The sequence below is a fragment of the Panthera onca genome, chromosome B2 (genome assembly GCF_046562875.1).
Source record: "Panthera onca isolate mPanOnc1 chromosome B2, mPanOnc1 haplotype 2, whole genome shotgun sequence".
Taxonomy (NCBI): domain Eukaryota; kingdom Metazoa; phylum Chordata; class Mammalia; order Carnivora; family Felidae; genus Panthera; species Panthera onca.
In genome coordinates, this window is record NC_138343.1 from 102,273,039 (window position 1) to 102,282,650 (window position 9,612).

The window sequence follows — 9,612 nt, forward strand, 5'->3', positions numbered from 1 at the left end:
CAGGATTTGTGGTGACCTCAGGGACATGCTGTGAGCCTGCCTCAGGTGTTCTCCCACCAGATGTTAGCGGGGACAGATGGAGCATCTACATAGCTAGCCGACCCCCTCCTTTTCTACCTGGTGGTCGGCTTCACTCATGGAGTGCTTTCCCCAAGCCTTTCTTAGTAGTTAAGGCTTCTTTACTACAGGTAACAGGAGCTTCTGGAAAAGAGGAATGTGTTAAAAGAATTCAGGGATGTGTCACAAAGCAAAGGGCCGGCTGCAATCCTGTTTTAGGAATACATCAGAATCAGAGGCTGGAACAGGGGCCAGGATTAGGGCTTTCTCCCTCATCTCCTTGTTTTCTTCAAGTCTGCCTCATTTATCTCTCTCTGAAGTCTGACCTCCTCTGCTTCTCCCATCCCCATGCAGAAAACATGGCCAGCAGCAGCTCCCGAATCCACCTGGAGACAGACTGATTCTCTGTCATTCACCCAGCATCTGAGAAAGGACTCTGACCGGCTAATTTTGGTAGAGCTCACCCCAAGTTTAATCAGCCATAGCCAGTAAGGAGGAAAACTTGGATGAGCCTGGCTTTGCAGAGCCACCTGAGTAAGCTCGTGGAGGAAGAAAGGCGAAGCCAGTGAAGGCAACATAAGAACCGCCCGTCACCCACCTCTAGAGCCATGCTGTCCAGTATGTGGGCACTGGCCACATGTGGTTAACTGTAAATATAAATTTCTCAGAATTAAATAAAATTAAACATTTAGGTTTGCGGTTACATTAGCCTCATTTCAAGTGCTGGATAGTGTCACGTGGCTAGTGGCTACTGTGTTGGGCAGCACACATGTGGAACACTTCGATCATTGCAGACATTTCTGTTGCTTACCTCTAATCTAGAATTCAGCCATTGCTAGTTCTACCAGCGAAAGCCTTAGGCATTCCAGCTACTGCAAGCAGCAGACTTTTTCAGCACTTGAACAATTCAAAAGCAGTTAATTCTCTCCTCTAATAACCTGGAAAGAAATTCTTCGGAGATCCCCACGCTAGTTCTTGATTACAGTCCATTTGAACACCCCGCAGTACCTCCTAAACCTCATCGTACCGGAATTCTTAGTCTGTCTTACCCCAAAACGTCAACGGCAGTTAATTTAATCATGCATCCCATCTTTGTTATAAAAAGTCACCAAGGAAATGGTGTACCATCCTGTCTTGCTGAGCTCCCGCAATATTCTCTGCTTCTTTGGTGGCTAGTTTCCTGCTCAGTCCTGTCTATTGTGCCCTCTCAACCTTTGTGTGGTAGATAGAGATGACCAACTGCTCCCCAACACTCAGCTCCCTTTCATAAGGTAGAGATGGCACTGGGAGGTGGCTATCCCGCCAGGAGACTGTGTCCCCCAGCCCTTCCTGCATCCAGATGTGGCCATCTGCATCCAAAGGCCATGTGATTCGTCCTCACCAACGGAATAAGATTTATGTCCCCTCCCAGATGGTTTTTTAAAAAAAACAATCTGCACCTCCCCTGTTCTCTTACTCTCAGTTGAATGGGAAGGATTCTGTAGCTGTTAGGGATTGGCAGAGCCACAAGATGCAGGGAGCCTGGCTGTCTGAACTACTGCGTGAAGAAAAGTTACGCCAGTGAAGGTCAATCTGCAATGGACTGGCTATGAGAAAACTAGCCACTGAAATTTTGGAGTGTATTTGTTACAACACTTGTCTAGCATTACTCGAATAGATACCTAGTGGACTTCTTCACATCCTCAGCCTTCTTGCCTTAAATTCGATCTCCTGCGACTCCCTTATGGGTCCAATTCTGTAGCTTCTGGAAGAGGTGGCTCATCCACCCGCAGTCCAGAGACCACGGGGCTGAGAGATGGTATTGACATTTTCTTAACTCTCCATTGTATCTTCCGGACCACTTCACCTTTGAAATTAATGCCATCCAACTTTTCCTAGCCAGTGCTTAACACATAGGTTTGGCATTGACCTTGTTGAATAGTTGGCCTGTGCTCAGGGAGAGACTTTGAGGAAGACAGTGACTATCAGTACCGGATGGGCGTCTATGGCAACCATAAGAAATGTATGAAAATGGTGCACATCAAATGTCTGATTACCAAGAAGAAAAACACTAATTCTCTCCCAGACTGATCCCTCTTGTCAGTCTCATGACTTTTCTCCACTTTCTTCACACATTTTCTCTCCAGTTGCCTCAGCTCAGCCATCCCATTGCCACAGAGGGTAGCCAAGGGAAATGCAGCAGAAGACATCAGTGTTGAAAAGCCCACCCCAGAAAGACCAAAGACCCAGTGAGATCCTGTAGCAGAATCTCTAATGTGTACACATATCCAAGGTATAATGTTTCTGCTTAAGCCACTCAATTAGGAGATAATTTACTGATGATTCGCTTTAGAGCTATGAGAAAAAGATAACTTTCATGTTTTTGCACTTGTGTTTCTGAAAAGTCCTTCTTCTCGCATATCTCAAGTATTATTCTATAATTGCTGATTTTAGGTCAGCACATTTTTGCAGGCTGTCTTAAAAAAAAACCTTACTTTTCTATAAAGCCGTCTAAGTTTCTTTGCCATTTATTAGATTTATAGCTGATTCTTTCAGAGCCGACTTTCACCTTGACCCGCAGACAATAGCAGAATATGAATTTTTTGGAAGGCAGTAGCACTGTCTTTCTTGGACAAAGTTGAGCTATTCCACCAAGAACGACTCTAAAAAATGTTGCAAATCTAATGCATCTGGTTAAAGTAACCCCCTACAACCTTTTCTCCTTTCTTCTGATTTCTCTAGATTTTAGTGCACTTGCCTCTCTCTAGCAGTTATTAAGTCTTGTGCCACCCCATCCTCCGTCTGATCACAAAAAGTGTGCATCACAAGATGGTGTTCTTGTGCTGTGGAGAAACCCATAATAAAGATGAGCATTCCTGAGAGGCAGAAACCGTGTGGGAAATGGCAGTCGTTATATGTAGCGGATCCTTTGGAGAACAATTATTCCTTCAAGGTCCTGTGCAGGCATTTCCAACAGTGGCTACTAGGCAGGCTCATCATAGCCTAAGCTCAATTACAGCCCAGATTGTTGTATTTCTATGTAACAGAGAGAGGCAGGAATTTGGTATCTCCCCTCATGTGAATTTTTCAGAATGGAATAGCCTCACATATAAGTAACTGCTGGAACAGCAGAAAGCATGGTTTCTTCTAAACTGAGGATCGTATTTAGAGCACCCCAAATCAAGACACAGTGTCTTACAGAATACCAGAAAATGGAAGTGTCTTCATTAAATAGCCCCTAAGTAATTTAATTTCATGCGTAAGCGCTATTTTTTTAAAGGGTTCAAAGGGAGCCAGATCCCTGTGTAGAAATACGTAGTCCTGTTGCTCGCATACTTGTCACAGTCTTGTGCTTTATAGCCCTAGATGCTGTACCCCCGTCGGGGAATCTTTAAAAGTGTGGCTCCTGGCACAGCTGCATCAGAATCACGTGTGTTGATGACTAAAGATTCCCAGGTCCCAGGAGTCTGGAGGTGTGGGACTGGGGATCTGACTTTCTAAGCAGTTGACCTGCTTCTTCTGCTCACGACTGTCTGAGAACAGCCGCCCTCTGCTCTTTCTGGAAAGCCAACAGTAGTTATAAGAGTGCTACACCACAGCTCTCCACTGGAGAGACTTCTCATTTCTTCCCAGCCGAGGTCCCCCTTGGCCTGCTGCTTTTAACTGCTGGCTCCCCACCTGCTATCTGCCTGCAGCTCTGCTCTCTCTCTCACACAGTGGGGACCAGCTGGGAGCTCCTGGGGGCTCCAGCCCCTCCACTCCAGGGCCAGGTTTTGGTCCTGCGTTCGCATTTTCACAAGCACACCCTCTTTTTCTCGCAGAGGGCAACCATTTCAAATCTCACATTAAAACAAAAAATCACTGCCACTAAACTACACCAAAGCAGGTTGTAAGCAGCTTTTTTACTCACTGATTCAGACAACAAAAAGGGCAGTGGCAGGTGGATGCTGTGACCGTGGCCTTTCTTGCCTTTTCCTGCTTAAAGAGAAACACCGTTGAGCTGACATGCCAATTTTACTTTTGTTATTAAAAAAAAGAAAAAAATGAAAGTTCTGTCTTATTAACAAAATTAAACGACCTTTGTTCTCGGAGTTTTATTCTTACAGCATTTACAGAAATCTGTTGAGAGCATCTTACTCAGTTATAAGTTTTATCAATTGGTTATCATCGCAGATCAATTTGCTTTGTAATAAATTTATAATTGAGAAACCTGATTGGATTCTAGCTCCAAAAAATAACTAAGGGTACTTGGATTTTGGGTCTCCGCCCATATCTCATGTGGTTCACTAAAAATAGACCCAAATCTAGGAGTTAGGATTTCTGGACCAGCTTCCACTGATTACCTAGGTCTTGATATTTATGGAACTAGTCATTTCCCAAATATTTTAGCTCCACTCTTCCAGTCTATAGAAGAAAAAAGACAATAACAATAACAATGATAGAATCTCATCCCCTACAGAGAATTAGCAGGGAAATGAGAGAGGGAAAAAAGTAAATGGAAATGCTCAAATTGGGGGAAATGTAATAAAAAGCCAAATGTGAATCGGAATAGCAGTTGGCAAGAGGGGGAAAGGTGGGTAGAGGACAATTGTATCACTAGGGAACATGTAAACTGAACAGCACGCAGCCTTTTAAGAAATGTTTTAAGTCGGTTTCGATAGTAGATAAGGCAAGAATATTGACACATTACAGAAAGGGACATGCCAAGACTAGGAACACATTTTAATGAAAATGGAAATGGGTTACCATCCATTATCACATCAGAGGCCACAAAACTACAGGAAGCAGATTGTTCACTAGAAGGATATTCTTCACAGCCTCTTTAAAGATGAAATACACATACTTCATTCTATATTAAATTTCAAACACAAAAATAAATTAGAGTGAAATTCGTTTCTATACTCACAACCTGACACCCTTAGAAATCTGAATCTTACGCCAGCCTAGAGCAAAAAGCAAAAGTGGGAAATTGTAGCATAAGAAAAGACCATGAGGAAAGAAGATCCAATTGAGTCCACAGAAGGACAGAGAGACTTCTGGTGTATATATGGCAACACAGATTAATCCATAGTCTATGTTAATCACCATCTATAAGTGGAGACCCCGGTCTAGTTGACTTGGTGATAGAAGTTCTTTTCACTGGCAGCAGCTTTTTCCCCCCCCAGAAGTTTCATCTCTTTCTTTTCTAGTTATAGAGTGAAACGGAAGCCTGCTAGCAGAACACATCCATCCACATGACTCTGACATAGTAGCCCACATTTCCCACATTATACCACCTTCCTTTACGAGAGTTATTTTTCATTGCATTCTGGAGACAAAAGACCCTTGGTGATAGTAAAGATCCTAACACGGTGGCAGGCAGTCTAACAGGTGACTTGCCGTTCCGCCTCCTATAACCCACAGGGTAGTTGCAACAAAACACTTGGCAGCATTTGGGAGAGACCCTGTGGGCATATCTTTTTCTCTTTTCCTGTGCATTTCATTGCCTGTTGTCACTTACCGAATGCGTGTGGCAAGACGAAGACACCACCGGCTGCTGCTGCTGCCAGCAGGGAAGATGTCGGGTCTTGAGCCCAGATCCCCAATTCATATCACAGTACACTCCTCTACTGTGATCACAGCTTTGCTGCCTGGGGGCAGGGGTGGGGTGGGGAAAGAAGTGTTTGCCCAGGAGGAAGTGGCTGTTGCAACCATGTGGATGTAACCTGGGGCCATTAGTAATATATCCATCTGTCAAGCCCACCGAAGGAAGGAGGGTGAATCAAGGTAGCAGTTCTGCTGGGGTGTGCCTTGGAACAGATGTTCGAATTGCCGAGTCTTCTCGGCAGTGTAATATAGACCTGGACGGTGTTGGCATCGAGTGGAAGAGTGGGGCTTTGTCTTGGCAGCCTTTTCTGTTGTGGCTCCTTGCAGGGGTGTGAATAGCACAGGTTTTATTTTTTTTTTTTTTAAGGGAATTTAGCAATTTGTGGAATTTCTCCAGTATCGAGCACTTTGATAACAGCTCATCTACAAAGGGAGCGTTCCATTGTTTTGTTGTGTAAGAAAGCAGAGCGGGCATCGGTGTATTATTTTGCTCTCTTTGAGGGATACTCCCTCCCTAGAGATTCATTTTTAGGTGTCACGCTTTCTCTCTCACTCCCTGTCTGTCTCGTGTGAGGGAAGCTTTGCAATATGTTTCTGTGAGACTTCTCAAAAGTGATAAATGAGATTCTCAATCTTCTCATTCAAATGGTAACTGCCTGAAAAGCCAAGAAGTAGAGTGCGGGGGTGGAGCTGAAGGTGACAGATTGATGAAGATAAGGAGAGATGCATTTGGAAGGGGAGGGAGGAGCAAACCCAGCAAGAGTTGTAAAAACTAGAAAAGCAGTTCTAAATTGGATTTGGAAATGGCAGAATGACAAAGTGAAGTTTTCTATGGGGAGCAAGTTGCTAGGCTGCCACATTTGAGGCAGCCTGGAGATTTTGAAAAGTGAGAATTCAGAAAAGCCAGAGAAGGGTGATGATTTCCTAAGAGGCAGGAATTGATCAGAGTATCTGAAGAGGCAAAGCTGGGCTGGCTGCTCTGGAGACGTTTACTGGATTCCCTGTTGCGATTTGATCAAAATAGCTTGTTTGTTTATACAGAATTAATTGCACATCAATTTTGTGAGTAATACTTAGTCATAGCTGATCACAGGCGCCCTGGCGTGAGTCTGTGATTTCCAAAGGCCCCTCACTCTTGTTTCCTCAGGATGCCTTACTTCTGCCTCTGTGGCTTGTATTATCTCAATCTCCACTGGTTCCTGAAGTTTGCCTAGAAATGAATGATCCACATGATCTACCCCCTTCAAGTCTCACTGCCTCACAAATACGTCCTGCTCTTCACCCTAACCCAGGTGGAGTTAAAGGAAAATCCATTGCAAATCTCCACTGGAACGTAAAGGAGAACACGGGTGTCCAGGTTCATTGAGTCTCTGGGTTTCCATGGGGCCTCTCCTTTTGTCTCCAGCAGGAAACTGGCCGTGCACCTACTTGCCCACCGCCAGCCCTGTTGTCCTCTGGATAGTCGGACTGCCTTTGAATCCTACAGTACTCAGGACAACAGAGTTAGATGCACTGAGCTCCAAGATTTCTAGTGAGAACCAAATGAAATACTGTATACTATATGCTTTGTAAAGCAGTATGAGCATAGCCCATATGCAGGTGCGATTATAGTATTAATTCTTCAAAGTCTCACCCCAAAGCTCCTTTTCTTGCTTTTGTGCATCTCTTTCTCACGTGTGTATATTTAACTGCATAAGCACATGAGTGCATCTAGCCAAGCATATTTGCATAGTTGCTGGTGCCTTATTTTTTAAAAAGTTCTTTCTATGCCACCATGACATTTTTATAGGGGTCTGCTTCCGATTAGTACCATTGTGCATTTACAAGTGATGGTCAACTCTTCACCAGTCACGAAAGTTAAGAGCAGCGCATATTGAGCAGAACAGGAAGTGAAGAAAGTGTTTTTATAATGAGCATCTTTTCCATCAGCCTCAGCATTCTCAAGACAAATTGAATCCAGTAATCCCCAGAAGGCCTAAAGATGAACTATCTTATTTTTAAAGACAAAGATGAACTCAGTGTCAGGGTTGTGCAAGAATATTATTGCTATTTCTTTTATTATATATAGTACCTTTCCGTTGAAAAGCCAAAAGGCATTTTACAAAATCTGACAGTGATCCTCACAATGTCCCTCTGGGCTGAGTAGGCTTCATTACAAACAATAAATAATAACTGCCCTTTATTTTGAAATGTCTCCTACAGAATTTATTAACAATGGAGTGGATAGGCATGATTCATGGATTCTAAAGGGAGTTTATTTCATGGGAGTTAAGAGAAGATAGTAGATTTCTATGGGTCTCTATCTGCTGGAGTTGTTTTGACTCAAAATGCTGGATGCATCGGAACAACACGAGTGCGCTTGAGAAGCAGCTTCATAATTACTGACATTTACTTCTAGACTGAAAGAAGTATAGACTGTGATTGTATTTGCATAAATATGGGATGATTATTCAATTTGCTTACTCACTGAAGACCTGCCAACCAGATAACAGAGCTACCTGCGGGCATGTCTTCCGACTAAGTTCTCCTGAACTTAGTCCGACTAAGTTTTGTTTTTATTTATTTTTTTATTTTTGTTTTTGTTTTTGTTTTTTGTTAGAGATGCCAGTCACACTGCCTGGCTAACTTTCAGATATTCCTGAGGGAATCACCTCATCCTCAGGCCATGGGCAGTCATATTTGATTCCATGTGTCCTTATCTATCCTGGACATAAATGGTTATATACGAGAATGGGCACTTGACCCAAAGGCAGTCAATGCGAGTTAGTTAGTGACCTGGGCACAGAAAGGTAATCTGAGCCAATTAGATAGTCTCTCTTGGGCATTTCATGTGGAATGCGCCAAGAGAATAAAGGGGTTAGCAATAGGGAGAGAAAGTGAAAGGAGTTGAGATAGAGCTGGGTCACGAGTGACGTAGACTTATATATGAGCTATAGTTATGAATGGGCAAATGCTTCAAGATGGAGTAAAGAATCAGAGATGAGAGAGTGAAGAAGCCAGTTCGTAGGAAGAGAAAACAGAGAAGGCAAGTGGAGAAGAGCTGGTGCTCTGTAGACTGTGGAGCTCTGTGGCAAAGATACACCACTTCTGAGGACTCCAGAGAAATCTTGGGTTAAGACCTGCCCTTCAGTTTATTCTCCAAGGCTTGAGCTTGAACCTTAGTCTGGCTCTTCTTTCTGTCTATCTGTGGCATTCCTTTCCTGTATCCTATTTGTATGTTCCTAATACCTGGACCAGAAAGTTCCTTAGGACAGTGGCCTTTCCACCCCGACATGGAGAATCAGCTATGTTCATTGCTGTGTCCACTTCACCAGAATATGAATACAAACCATAGCCATTCGCTTAAAAACAAACAAACAAAAAAACCCCAAAAACCAAAAACAAACCTTCTTTCCAGGTTATCATTCAACAATCTTTGAGATCAAAGTGTGCTCTGTAGATAACTCCTAAGCAGGCTAATTGCATCTTTTTGGCTGCCAGGCAAGCTTAGGTGCAAGCCTGATAAAGGCATAAGGATGGGGGTGTTTGTGCAATCTTAATGCATTCTCTTTTCTAACCAATTGTTTTGTCCTACCCAATTACATTAGCATCAGAACCCATACTCAAAACACATGACAATTTTTGTCACACTTTGCTCTTCTCCCCAGACACCACTTCCAGAATTAGCTGTTTTCTTTGGCCATCTAATATTCAAGAGCCATACAACTATCTCTCACCATTCTCTGGCTTTGATTAATGCTCTTTTAGAAATTGCTGAGTATCGTTCTCGCTATCGAGAAATAAAACTAGAAGGACTCCCATAAAATGTTCACCATTTCATTAATGTTTATTCTCCTTGGGTTTATTTATTAAACAATTAAATTACTATTAGCGAATGGTAATTGCAGGGAATAAAACGCAAATGTCTATGATATCAAATAAGTATATTTTGCTGATAGAATTTAATTTAAATACTTTTTGTTGATTGGTCCTTTTCTCATAGAAAAAAAG